This window comes from Abramis brama (assembly GCF_963993115.1).
Source record: "Abramis brama genome assembly, chromosome: 22".
Classification (NCBI taxonomy): Eukaryota; Metazoa; Chordata; class Actinopteri; order Cypriniformes; family Leuciscidae; genus Abramis; species Abramis brama.
In genome coordinates, this window is record NC_139984.1 from 23,986,227 (window position 1) to 24,001,360 (window position 15,134).

At 36.2% G+C, this 15,134-nt stretch overlaps 1 long non-coding RNA gene across 2 annotated transcripts; it reads left to right on the forward strand.

Annotated features, from left to right (window-relative positions):
- The first annotated feature begins 85 nt into the window (after nucleotides 1-85).
- On the forward strand, nucleotides 86-13,972 carry LOC311073313. Of its 2 annotated transcripts, none has more exons than XR_014604130.1 (3): nucleotides 86-844; nucleotides 5,232-5,408; nucleotides 7,111-13,972. It is a non-coding gene; the product is annotated as an uncharacterized lncRNA (long non-coding RNA). The 2 variants fall into 2 exon arrangements; XR_014604131.1 differs by having other exon boundaries at nucleotides 10,033-13,972.
- The last annotated feature ends 1,162 nt before the right edge of the window (nucleotides 13,973-15,134 follow it).

Sequence of the window (15,134 nt, forward strand, 5' to 3'; positions counted from 1 at the left end):
GTCATTCTTCTCGTCTTGCAGGCAAGGCCACCTCCTTCATGTTGTGTGCATTTGATAGTATAAGAAGAGTTGAAACATGTATATGTTGCTGTATATTTATTATATTTATTTTGTATATTTATATTCATTACTTTGAAAAAGTCTCTTCAAGTCTCTCTGGAAAATTCATAAAACTACAAAGGCTGCCACCAATTAAACCTCCAAATAGATTCAGAGAAATGAATCTGTTTAAATTTTATTGATTTTATTGATTTTATTGATTGATTGATTGATTGATTGATTAATGATGTCATTTTAAACATTTTCATCTGTTGGTCCACAGGAGGTTCATATATAAAACATTTAGGATTTCCTTTAAAGAATATATTCCATATTTATTTTGTTGTTGTTGTACATTATCATGTAAGTTGCATTCTGCCACTGAGGAAACAAATAAAAAAGGTAATGTTGACTTTATATCTTACAATTGCAGCTTTAAATCTCATAATTTGACTTTAAATGTCACAATGTGAATGTGAATGTCACGATATTTCTTATTTTAAACTCACAATCACGTTTATTTTTTAGGCTGATGTGTAAATAGGCTTCCAAAGTTTTTGTTATAGTTTATAATAATTTGCATTATAAAAAAAGAAAAATCCATGGGTCTGAAAAGGTAAAAAACAAAAAAACATGAAATTATTTTTGCTTGTCTGATTTGCATTCCTTTTGGTATTTTAACTATGATGTCCTTTCTTCTCTCATCTCTGCAGACTATATACTCTGTTCACTGCTGATCAGCTTGAGAAAGCACATGGCGTCATGCACGCTGAATTTGTGTGTCCCTGGACCAATGAGTAATACAGTGAGTCATCTTTAACCCTCAATCACCCAAAAATACCAACACACACACACACACACATATATAAAAGGAAAAAACGGAAGGGAAGCTGACACACACATGCACCCATGCATCTAAACACGCACACACCCTCACGCAATCCCATTTCCCCTAGACAAACTTTCATTTCTCCTCTGTGCGACTGGGCGGGAATCGTTCACATGTATCTGTGTGTTGGCGCCGCTTGGAGAACATCTGGAAACAGTGCAGTGTGAGCAGCTTTGTGTGTTCTTGGGGACTGCTCGCAAAATTACTTGTCAAACATTTCGGCCAGATGGGGGAGAGAGCGGAGAACATGTGTCCCCCTCCCACAAGCCTGATTTTTTCATTTTCCCTCCCTTTTTGAGGTATGTGGGGAGTTTGGAAGTGAAATGATTGATAGGCTCAAGCACACAACATCCACCTGGGCTATCCAGTTTCTGGCCAGCAATGGGTGGAGTGGGACCGCTAACACTACGGTGTGAGGAGGGTCCGACTGCACGGCCAAGACTCCACATATGGAACCACATGTAACCTGAGCCGTTCAAAGAACAGTACAAGGCACTCCAGTTACAAATGGCCAATGCGTCTTGAAATGTATCATTGATGCTCTAAATGAAAAGAGCAAATCTGTAAATTAATTCCTGTGGGTATGGTTTTGTGAAGCAAGATGCTCCAGGCACTTAGCGTGACCATGACTCAAAGGAAAACTCATCTGTTTTCTACTTCAGAGTAGATGATTTTTTATTCTTAAGCAGACAGAAACATGAAAAATCAAATTTTTTTGAGGGCTGTTTAGTATGCAAGTATCCATGTAGCACATGCATTCATCAAAAGCAACTTAAAGTACTCATTACAATCCCTGTAGTAAAAGACAAAACGCAAATCAAATATCCTAATTGTTTTTTCAAGACAGCTTTGAGATTAATGTAGTGCAAATGGAGATGTTTTTTAAATTCATCCAACATCAAATTATCTATCTACACTGAACAAAATTATAAACGCAACACTTTTGTTTTTGCACCCATTTTTCATGAGCTGAACTCAAAGATCTAAGACTTTTTCTATGTACTGCCAAATTCTCTGAAACGCCTTTGGAGATGGTTTATGGTAGAGAAATGAACATTCAGTTCACAGGCAACAGCTCTGGTGGACATTCCTGCAGTCAGCATGCCAATTGCACGCTCCCTCAAAACTTGCGACATCTGTGGCATTGTGCTGTGTGATAAAACTGTACATTTTAGAGTGGCCTTTTATTGTGGCCAGCCTAAGGCACACCTGTGCAATAATCATTCTGTCTAATCAGCATCTTGATATGCCACACCTGTGAGGTGGATGGATTATCTCGGCAAAGGAGAAGTGCTCACTAACACAGATTTAGACAGATTTGTGAACAATATCTGAGAGAAATGCCTTTTGTGTACATAGAAAAAGACTTAGGTCTTTGAGTTCAGCTCATGAAAAATGGGGGCAGAAACAAAAGTGTTGCGTTTATAATTTTGTTCAGTGTATAAAATATAGCCACGTTGATTTCACAGCTCTATACTTAACTCTTTCCCCGCCATTGACTGAATTTTCCAGCAATCCATGTTTTCACTGTTATTGGACACTATTACGCATCTTCTGAAATAGTGCAGAATCTCCGGATCCAAAACAAGCAAAGAAGAAGCCGAAACCAGCAATAGAAGCACTGCTTATGCACATGTAAAGTAACATGATTATCAAACATTAAACAGCATATAAATGAAAACTGCCTAACGTTACCGAATGAAATGTCGACCAAGGAAAGAAGTATAGGCGTGTGCAAGCTTTGGAGGTGTTGATGGACTCGATCTACTCAATCTGTTTTGATCATCATTCTGAATCCGATCCAGACATAGTCTTTGACAGAAACTTGATTTTCTCAGCTTTTTGTTCAAAATGTAGCTTTTTTATGAAACACCCATGGCTGGACTGTCCATTGGGCATACCGGCATTTTCCCGGTGGGCCGACGTGCTTTTTGGGCCGATACATCTCATACTCATACATAATTTTTTTTATTATTATTTATTTATTTTACGGCCCATAAAATACATCGGCGGCCCATTCGTTTGGTTTTGTTTTGCTTAATTGTCAGCGATGGGTTTGTGCCGGTATAATGCATTGGTCCAAAAAAGTCAGTGTTAGTATTTTTTTTCTGACAGACCGGCCCATGAAACACGTAGATCAGCGGCCCATTGGTTATTTTCTTGATTGACACTGGGCTGGCCCAATCACAACTTTAAACGAGTGAGCGAGTGTGCAGCAGTGTCAGTGTGTATCTGTCAAAATAGTCAGCGAGATGGAGAAGAAACGCAAGGAATGTGCAGAGAAATAGCGTGAAAAAATAGAACCAGGCCCTTAAAGCAGACGCTTTATGTGTCAAAATATATGTTTTCTGACCTTCATCAGCACCAGCGGATAGTGAGGAGGATCAGGAGAGAGATGAGAAAGTGTAGAACCTGCGGTAAGCAGAACTACTTTAAAAACACTTAGGCCATGTCATGAGTGTAGGAACCCATAACCCAGTTACAGATTATTTCCACATCTGCATAGTTGACGATTACCGCAATTCACTAGAAATCTAATGAGAGGCGTTTGTAAACCATGTTTTCCGCCAAAATAAAAGCTTGATGCAGTTTGCGTCAAAATAAAAGATCATGTGCTTATCTCTTTAAGTATAGAAATTGGTACAAAACTAATTATGAAAGTTTCCTTTATTTTTTAGTGTATTTGTTTTACAAAATATGGCAATTACTGTCATTGGATTAATATTATAACTATTATTATGTAGTAGGTGTAATGTAAATAGACACTGTAAATAAAAGAGGTTTGAATTTTTCTTTGTTTAATTTGCACACTGAATATGGGTTGGAGCTTTTAATTTTGAACTCTCAAAGTGCATCAGATTGATGAATTTAACATTAAAATGCACAAAATTTTCTCACGGGGGGGGCATGCCCCCCAAGCCCCCTAGAAGGACCGAGGTCCACCCACCACAGTTTTACCAAAAATCCTGTAAGAAACACTTGTATTGCTATGCCAATGCAGCTTATAGCTTGTTTTAGGATTCACCACTGTGAAGTATAGTTCAACTGTATTAATAAATGTCGAAATTTTTACTTATTTCATCTGTTAACTCTCACTCGTTCCTATACTCACTGATTACATGGCATTAATGGTTTTAATGAATAGGAGTTGGTATGTATATAATTAAGGGCGTGCAAAGATGGGTGGTGTTTATGATCATATAGTGGGCCGTTCTGGGCCAAAATGCCCGGGCCGATTTTTTGTCCCAGTCCAGCCCTGGAAACACCCACATTTGTGTACTGATGAAAAAAAGAATGCATTAAGCTAAATTTTGTTGTTCTTTCTTTGGATATACTGTATGTTTAGATATTCACACAACAAAGTATTCTGGGGTCCATGAAAGCTTTATGAAAATGATCAGAAATGCTGGCGCTGACTGGTAACTTAAAAAAAATAAAAAAAACAATGGCGGGGAAAGAGTTAATATATAGCCTCAGTTTTGTCTATTTTTATTTCTCATCTGAGAAAAGACAAAGTTGATTGTTTAATGAAATATAACTGAGAGATGAAAAAGCAACATTTAGTTTCCAATTCTCACTATTAACTAACTATTAACTACAACCTTTGCCTCAATAAACTGCTAATAACTGCTTATTAACAGTTAGTAAGGTAGATGTTAACTTTAGGTATTGGGTAGGATTAAGGGATGCAGAATAAGGCATTAACATGTGCTTTATAAGTACTAATAAATGGCCAATATCCTAGTAATATACATGCTAATAAGCAACTAGTTAATAGTGAGAATTGGGCCCTAAACTAAAGTGTTACCTAAGATTGTACTCTCCTTCATCCTGGAGCAACTTGAGGTCAAGTCAAGTCACCTTTATTTATATAGTATTTTTAAGTTGAAAGAATGGAGAAATAAATCTTGGGAGAAACCAGGCTCAGTCGGGGGGGCAGGTTACGCATCTTAATCAGGGGTGCAATAGTTCATGAATCATTCCTTATGGGGCTTGAACCAGCAACCTTCTATTGAACAGCCCTTAAGCCACTATGGAACACCAGCCTATAAAGAACTTGTTGGGGAGATAAACCTTACAAGCGCCATCATTCATATCCTGTTTGTGATATTTCCTGTTTCCTGTCATTTCCTGTTTGTGGAATTTGTCGTTTTGGTTTACATAAGATGGAACACAAAAACATACAGCATTCTTGCACATTCGCGCCACACAAAGGCTCACACAACCCCTTTCAGACACCTGTTTTAAATTACCATGGAGAAGACTAATCATCTTTTTCTTCCTCCTCCTCTCTTTCTTTCAGAGTCTCAGGGGTTTTGAGAAGGGATTGCCTCATAGCGTGTATGTTCTGCCTCCTCCTTCCACAGCCACGCCCTGTGAGAACACAGAAAAGAACATGTAAACGAGAGCACAAACAGACCGTCTCTGTGGCCGAGGGCACCGTTCAGGCATCGTTCAGGCATCATGAGGCTCAGGGGTGGTGGGTAAATGGTCAGAGGCACTTGACCTTTTGTGACCTTGTTATTTTTCGGTCCATGGGGGTAAGCGGGGGGATGGTTTACACAAACTGCCACAATGTTACTTGCATTCCATTGGGAAGGAGGATGACTTCCACATGGAATGGTTAAGAGAATGTTCATGGATGTAAGCAATAAATGAGGCTGATAGCTAAAATCTGTTTATCTAAATATAACGAAATTCTATATATACACTACCATTTAAAAGTTTGGGGTTGATAAGTTTTTTTACATGTTTTTGAAAGAATTATCTTATGCTTACCAAGATTGCTTTTATTTAATTATTATTATTTATTTTTTTTAATTTCAATGTATTTTAAAGTTTTATTTATTCCTGTGATAACAAAGCTGAATTTTCAGCATCATTACTCATTACAGTCTTCAGTGTCACATGATCCTTCAGAAATCATTCTAATGATGATTTGCTGCTCAAGAAACATTTCTTATTATCAATGCAGTTGTGCAGTAATATTTGTGTGGAAACCATGATACATTTTCCCATGATTTTTTATTTATTTTTATTTTTATGGATAGAAAGTTGAAAAGAACAGCATTTATTTGACATGTCAGTCTTTTATAACATTATAAATGCCACTTTTGTGGAAAAAGAAGAAGCCTTTTAAGCATTTCAGAGGATGTATAGGAAAGGCTGATCCATCATTTGACCAAACAGATGTTGAATTCAAAAAGTTTTATGCAGGAAGTAAAAAATATGATTCATTAAAATGGACAGTTTGAACATTTGGTTCACGTAAAAATCACCAGATTGCGAATATATTGTTATAGGCTAATATTATATATATGCATTTGATACATCAATCAGCCCTATATAGTAGCAAATTCTCTCATATTGTTAAATGGCAAAAAGTATGAACTCAATTAATATAGCATCTGCACCGTGGACATGTTTCTAGATTTTTGGGGATGTTTTTCACGTCTAGTTGAAGAAAGCGTTGAGCTTCCCCTGACTCCAGTAAGGAAGTGGGGTGGAGAAACCTGTGGTTGTGTGACTGCGGTTTGCATGCGGTGACGCTTCGGTTAAGCTGTTGTGCATCTGTTCGGTGTTCATAATTCACAATGACATTATGTTAGCGATCTGGTGCAGCGTATAACAGTGACTGCATGATCAAATCTCTGATTTACATGTAAGTGGAGTGGGTGGTTGCCAGGGCGTTGCTATGGTGTTGCTAGGGTGTCCTGGATGGTTTCTAGGTGGATATTCCTTACTGGCCCATACGAATCACTGTTATTGTGGTCTCTATGGCTCAGGTTTCTTCTACAATATAAGTTTATAGGATGTTTTTTTTTGGTGCACTTTTTATTGTACTAGGAAAAAAAATATCATTCACGTTAGAAGCACACATGTTGTGGGACGAGTTTAATACTTTGGATTAGAGGTTTGTAAAAATTGAAGCATCAGTAATAAATAGTGAATGTGAAGGTATAAATCTTTAAAGATTTATTACAGTCATTTGTGAAGCTAAATTGCAAACAAATGAGCGCAGCTGAGCCCCAAAATCCCCAAACTGTTTTTAAATGGCAACATAACTTACATTGGCTCCTCTTCTCGACAACTGTCATGACAAAAGCTTCTGAAATCTATAAATAAGCTAAAACGACACATGTGTAATGGCCACAAAATTCCTCCCTTGTCTGTCCAAACAGAAACTAAAGGCCTGTTCAAACAAGCAGTGATCAGACTGACCAAGACCAGGCCTGTGTTCACGTCTGATGCCAAAATAATGTGACGTTGATGTCATCAATGGGGACTTGAAAGAAGAAACAAACAAACAAATGCCAAGCCAAAAGAAACAGTGACTGGCAGCTGTTGAGCAATGCATGGAATTATGGGAGATTACTGGAACCGTTGAATGTGTCTATCAAGCACATTCAGGAGGTGCAAATCGAGTTCCCATCTGAAAATAGGCAAATGCCTAGAAGCTCACAGGAATCTGGATTGCAATCCTGTAGAACAAATGAGACTGGAGTCACTTTGGCCAGAAAACGCAGGAAACAATACAGGGAGCCCATGTTCTGCACAGTGTGATAGCCAACACCCCCTTCTTCCTGTCCAACTATTGCCTGCTTCCTGTCTTTCTCTGGTATGTGTGTATTTATGAGTGTGAGTGTGTGTAGATTGTGGCTATATTTGGACATCACTTTGGGAGATGACCCTCTGGATCCTGGTCCAGGTCAGAGAAACTGTCCCAAGCTCATTCTGTTGCACTGATGACATTATTCTTTTGTCCCCTTAAAGGGATAGTTCACCCAAGTTGGGTTTCCATGTTTTATGGGGATTTCCTTAGACATAATGGTTTTTATACTGTACAAACTGTAAATTATATACCCTAAACCTACTCACCACAGAAACCTTTTTTAGATTTTTCAAAAAAAATCACTTTGTATGATTTATAAGCTGTTTTCCAATATATAAATATGACTCGAGATATTAAGTCTTGTTTCTGAAAATGTATCAAAATTGAGAGATATATCTGCAATTGGGATCAGAAGAATAAACTTAATTCAAGGAGGAAAGTATTATATTTTTTCTTACCCCATTGTCAGATTTTTTTTCTTGTTTTAATAAAATAAAAAATTAAATTTTGATTTTTTTTTTCCAGAAAACAAGACTTAATATTTTAAGCCTTTTTATTCTCAAGTTAATGTATCTTGAATTAGGTATATTTAAATATTTATACCGGAAAACAAGAATATATAAATTTGTATTATTGTTTTTTTTTTTCTTCAGTAGTCAACCTTGTCGTTCCAAATAACTTTCTTTCTTCTGTGGAACACAAAAAATTGAAATTTAGAACATTGGGGTTTAGACTTCATTGACTTCATATATAGGCATTTTTCTAAATATCTATTTCTGTGGGTTTTTGTGAAGTAAGTCTGTAAGTAAGTCAAACAGGTCTGAAATGACATAGAATGAATAAATGAAAACAGGATTTTATTTGTAGGTGAACTATCCCTTTAAGTGAAAATTCCACATACCTCTTTGAATTTCCATGTTTTATTAGAATGGAATTGTCTTCTGGCTCACTCCAAGACACACGGAAAAGGAGACAGACCCTGAAACAACATACAGCAGGCACTTTTCCATGTAGGGAAAAATCGATTGGGAATCACAGGAAAATGGATTTTAATGGAAAAGTGCCATTACAGATTGAGATATGTTTGAACAGCGTTTGTAATGCATCTGTACTGGTCTTATTTCTCTATTTGAGTCTTTTAAGATGAATCCAGTCAGAGGGCATCCAGATGGAATACATTATTACTTCCTGCCAGATCCATCTCTGAATTGATTGTATCATATATTTTGGGAAAGTGGTGCTTTTCATTCATAGATCATTTACAACAAGACAGCCTGGCTCAAACAAAATCTTAAAGGTGAAATATGTTTTTTTTTTTTTTGGATCCCTATCCCAGTCTAAAGTGCAGAGACGTCAATTTTGAAGGATTTGGTTTTGTCTCGCAGTTTGTTTTTATATACTGTATATTTGAATAATAATTGCTTTATGATGCGTGTTGCATTAACTACACTTCAATTCAAAAGTTTGGGGGTCAGTAAGATTTTTCCTTTTTGTGCTTCTTTTTATTCAGAAAGAATGCATTTATTTGATCAAAACATTAAAGACATTTGTAATGTTACAAAAGATTTGTTGTTCATTTAAACTTTGTTCATCAAAGAATTTAGAAAAAATATCACAGTTTCCACGAAAATATTAAGCAGCAGATTTCAGCAGCAAATCATCATATTAGAATGATTTCTGAAGGATCATGTGACACTGAAGACTGGAGTAATGATGCTGAATATTCAGCTTTGCCATCACAGGAATACATTTAATTTTAAAATATATTCAAACAGGAAACAGTTCTTTTAAATTGTTATAATATTTCACAATATTACAGTTTTTACTGTATTTTTGATCAAATAAATGCAGCCTTGGTAAGCATAACATTTTTTTTAGAAACATTTTATTAACCCTAAACTTTTTAAAAGGTAGTGTCTTTTAATATGATAACTAATGACTTTTAAATTGTGACATATTATTATATAATCAAAAGCTTGTAAATGGCAGGGTTGTGCAATATTCAAAATTCATGTGCTGAAATTTTTACTGTACTGACCATTATTTTCATGCATGCCTGCTCTATAAATATTTGATGATATACAATTTGTGCAAATATAAAGGAAACCGAGGTTCAGTTTGGCTTTCTAAATTTTTGTCTGGGCCAATTAAATGACTTCAGGCCAGTGCTGCTCTATGAGGAAATGGTGCTTTGTGTAACAACTCTTGTGCCTTTTTAATCTCCCTTGACAACAACAACTCAGCCTAAACTGATTTTCTAGCTATTGTGGTTGAAACTGAAATTGTCTCTAGCTACCAATAGAAAACACAGACCACTTACAGACGTAATGAATAGCTGGTTGGTTTGTCTCTAATGATTTTTAAGTGATCGGGCTAAATTGTTCATGAAATGCAGTGAAAACTTCAGAACACACAGCTCTGTGTTTCTTGTTCTCTGTCCAAAATCCCCTCCATTTGTCCTCATTTCTTCTCTCCTTTTCTTTCTTTACAGCCTGTTGTTGTCTGAGCTGAGTGTGTGCAGATGTTTGACTTTAGCAGTTATCTCAGAAGGAAGGACTCTCCATGCGCTAATAAAACATCCTCACCACACCCAACAGAAAGCGTAAGCTCAACAGTATGGGAAACAAAACATACAACTGACATTCAATGGAGTAAAGAAACAAGAATGCGAAAAAGACATACTACAAACGTACTGTTTGTATATCTGCAGAGGAACTTTATTGCATTAAAACCAAATATTAAACCAAGTGGCATTTATTTTACAGACAGTTAACACGATTTGTTAAAGAACAATTTGTAAAAAAAGATTTTTTTTTTTTTTTTTACAAACTGATTCAAAAAAGAATTAGTTTGTGAAAAAGAATTATCTAGTAAAAAAAAAAAAAAAAAAACACTAACCCAAACGGCTGAAAATAGTTATAAATGACTAAAAAGAGCATTTCTTACAATAGAAAAGAAGAAGAAAATCAGAATTGTTCAGAAAATAACTTGATCTGGTCAAAAAAGAACAGTTAAAAAAAAAACTTTTTATAAGAACTATTTCAAAGGAGCAATTTGTAAAATTAATAAATTAATAAATTCTGATTTAAATGAACAATTTGTTCAGAAATTAACTGGTGCAAAAGTATGATTTGTAAAAAAATAAAAAAAATAAAAAAATAAAATAAATAATATAAAAATAAAAATCAGTAAAAAAAGAACTAGTTCAAAAGAATGGTTTGTTGAAAAAATATTTGTAACAAAAAAGAGACAGAGATAGATAGAGTGTAACGGTCACCAGCTGGAGTGCCCTTGAGAGCCACCAGAGGGCACTCCACACCAGACTATTATCACTCCCTCACAAACTACATTTCCCATAACTCACTGCCCGGACTCATCATCACTGATTGCATTCACCTGTCTCATTACCCTGTTAGTCTCAGCCTATTTATACCATGTTCACTCATTCACTCACTGCGAAGTTTTGTATGTTGTTGCACTGCATTTCTGAATGTTTTCCCTGGTTTCATGTCTCTTGGTTTTTGGATTTTTTTGCCTGTTCCGTGGATTACTCTTTTGCCTCTGACCCCTGCCTGGTTTGTTTGTTTGTTTGGGCGGCCTACCTGTGTTTTGACCTATTGCCTGTATATTGGATTACGTGTCTGGATTGCCCCTTAAAGGGGTCATATAATGTCATTTTTGTACAAGCTAATATGATTCTTTAGGGTCTAAATTAAAAGTTTGTAATATACTTCAATTAAAAATTCTAATTAGTATTGTAAGAAAACACTCATTTTACCTGGTCAAAAACAGCTCTGTTTTCAGCACGCCGTTTCAGTGCATGTGTCTTTAAATGATAATGAGCTTTGCTCACCCCGCCCCTCTGTTCTGTGCATACACTGTTTGTTATAATAACACAATAACCTAACGCGTTGTTCATTATAAACGTGGGATTATGAATTATATTGATAACGTCGTACATAGAAAACATGCCATAATGTACCCCGAGTGTAAAAATAGCCACATTCATCATGAAGCTTGCAAGCTATTTGCAAAGATTAATATAAAGATTAATATAAAGGTCAATAAAACGTTACACTCACTTGTTCTTCTGGAGGTTCAGCAGGAACACGAATAGTTGGTACTGATCCTTTTTTCAAGAGCAGCTTCTTAGCAAAAACAGCTTTAGACTGACCCTCGTTTGTAAAGCAGTCTGGTGAAATGATTCGCGCAAACATGACAGCATTGACGTTGATCGTGGGGAATATTCCCTTCGAAAACAAACTCAGCCACTGCGTCTTCAGCTGTACGGATTTAGAAACATCATCAATATGACTGCTGTGTTCGTTATTACACCCAAGAACAGAACACCACAATTGTTAGACGTCATTCTACTCAGCACTCCAGCTATCAACAATGAACGCGCCGGTCGGCGCGTGTTATGATTGACAGCTCGCTCACGAGGGCGGGTCTGTGTTTGAAACGCTGCTGTCAATCAGCCATCGTGGGAGGGGCGTCGATATTGTGACGTCACAATATCGAACAGCTTGATTTGAGACAGGAGGAAACATATAAGAAGATTAAAAAAAAAACACTGGATGGATTTTTATCATTTTATGATGGTTGTGTACAGGCACTGCCAACACACATTTCAGTACAATCAACTTGTAAAAGTGCATGTACCATTATATGACCCCTTTAATTAAAGCTGCATTTGGATCTCAACCTTCGTGTCTCGGAGCAGTTCGTAACATATAGAGAGAGAAATTCAGAAAAACAATTAGTTTATTCAAATAAATTATTCAAAATAGCAATTTGTACAAAAAAGGTCTGATTCAAAAGAATGATTTTTCAAAAGAGAACCGGTTCAAAATAATAATTTGTTTAAAAAAATAATTAAACAGGTACAAAAGAATGATTTTTTCAAAGCAAAACAGGTTGAAAAGAATATGTTCACAACTGATCCGGTTCTCAGATTCAACTCACTGACTCAATGATCCAGTCAGTTGTCGTCAAATGAACAGCTCATAGTAAATATGGCATTAGAAGTCTTGGAATATAGTGCAATAGTCGTATGGACTATTTTCATGGTACATTTTTTTACACATGAGAGAGGCACTTCATCTGAATTGTAGTTGAATAAAAAAAAATAAAACCTGCAGATTAAAAGACAAACACATCATACAAAAGTTTGCTCAACAAGCATTCTCTCATCAGTGATGCCAGTACTTTCTGTACTTGTGTGATTCTGGGAGAAAAGCACTCTTTATCTGTCATGTTCTGGCTCTGATGTGGCTTTAACCACATCCTTCGTTTCATCATCTTCTCATCTCACTCTCTCTCTGCTGGTTCACTGTGTCTCTCTGTCTTTAGCTGATTGAAGAGGACAGAACACACCACATGACCAGTCCTAATTGGTGCTGATTGGGTGGCTTGGCAGCTCATATAAGTGATTTATTGTAGACGTTTAATCCTTGTGAAATTCTCAAAACCTCCTTCAAACATCAATATAACGCTTAAAGAGAGACCTAGGAGAGATATCAAGAAAAATAAAGCATAATTCCTAACCCTTTATGTGCAGTCATTGCATAGCATACTTCTCTTCCAAACCCACTTCCCACAATGCCGTTCTTACACACACGGATGTTATTCTCCGTCTATGTGGTTTTCACTCCTATCTCTCATTCTCTCTCTCCATGTATGGTCTTTTACAATAAATCAGACTTAGGCCTGACTGCAAAATGAGTGCGAGACAGTACTTGGAAGAGAGCTGAGAGAAAGCAAACAGGGATTTTGCATTGTAAATTCAATCATTTTTTTGCAAACCTGAAATGACATGCAGTTGTAAAGCATGTCTGGGTTATGGGGTCTATTTTTACTGTAAATCTTTAGAAGTGTGTGTGTGTGTGCGTGTTGGAGAAAGCTGGAATCGGTATTGCCAGCAAAGGCTTGTGAGATTGATCCATTATGGAGGGCACGCACATGCTTCTTATTATATTTGCTATCAGAATCATATCTGAACTGAGGTCATACTGTTGGACTGTCATGTTTTTATTTGACGGATTTCTCACGCAAGCATTTTGCCTGTGATAGATACCTTACGGTTATTCAACACAGTGATCTGATAAATAATAGAGTTCATAATCTCATATCGAAACTATGTGTTCAAAGAAATAAAGATTGAATTCTCCCATTGACTTAAGATGTCCACCATCAACAGCAGTGAGGTCACGATCACAAATTCAGTATGCAAATATTTGTCGTCTAGCATTTATGTGTATATTAAATTGTCTATTTTTTGCCATCTTGCATCTATATACAGTGCTGGTCAGAATTATTTGCCCCCTTGGTAAATATGATCAAAGATGTCTGTAAAAAAAATAATTTGCATTGTTTATCCTTTTGATATTTTATTCATTTTTTTTGTGCAAAAATCTAACCTTTCATTGAAAGTGGGGGGGAAATCACATTATGAAATAAATGTTTTTCTCAAAAACACGTTGGGATCAATTATTTGCCCCCTTTTATTATATACTTTTTGACAAGATAACAGCTCTGAGTCTTCTCCTATAATGCCTGATGAGTTTGGAGAACACATGACAAGAGACAATGTCTCAGATTAGACATTGATGCGAAACAAATATCTTCCTAAAGACATATTTAAGAGTTGAAAAATAATACAACATGAATATTTAGTGCTTGGGTCTCTGAGGGTGAAAAAAATGTAATACAATTTTAAATCTTCCATAGACTTGTGACAAAATGTTTAAAATGTACATATGAATTATGATTGATTTTCTTTGTTGGAATTATTTGCATATTGAATTGTGACTTCACCATCTACCGTAAATTGACTTTACAAGCTGTGATGTCATTTCATCACCTAAGCTTACCTAAAACTATTTTTTGCTTCCTTGCAAGCCCTAATTTTCCTTTCAGGAAATGCAAACCTGGTTATAATTTTGTCTAGATTCGAGTATGGTTCAAGTCTATTATATTAGCAATCCAGCTTTCTCCACTTGATGGCAACATAAGACCATTTAAACCTTTGAACTGTTACAGGAGACAGTGAAGCTGTGCCATGTTACAACGATGCCCTCTAATGGTCAAACATAGTATTGTCTGTGAACATACTAATTATGCACCTCATATTTCATAAGACAGCATAGTCTAGAAAAAGCAAAAGCTGCTGAGAAAACATTAAACCCACATTCATCATCTTCAAATGCATCACTAAGCTGCATCTGCCAAATTGATACATTAAGTAAAATGCGAACTTGAAATGTTGAGACTGAGACGGGAAACGGACACTAAAACCTCTATAGCTAAATGATCTCTATTTGAGCTCTGTTAAAAGTCTATTTTACTAGAAAACAAATGTACAAAGAGTTTATAGTCTTGTTTTCATGTGTGTGTGTGTATTGTTTGCCTCTGATGTATGTGCTCTGGGCTTGAATACAGACTCACAGGTTCTAGGCATCAAATATTTATCCCACAGTAACTCTTATGCCTTAAATAATTCTCAAAGAACTGCAGCAAAAGCAAGCCCTTACAAACCCAGACACGCTTCAACCTGGACAATAGATTCAAGGGAACAGAGGAGAGACAGACAGA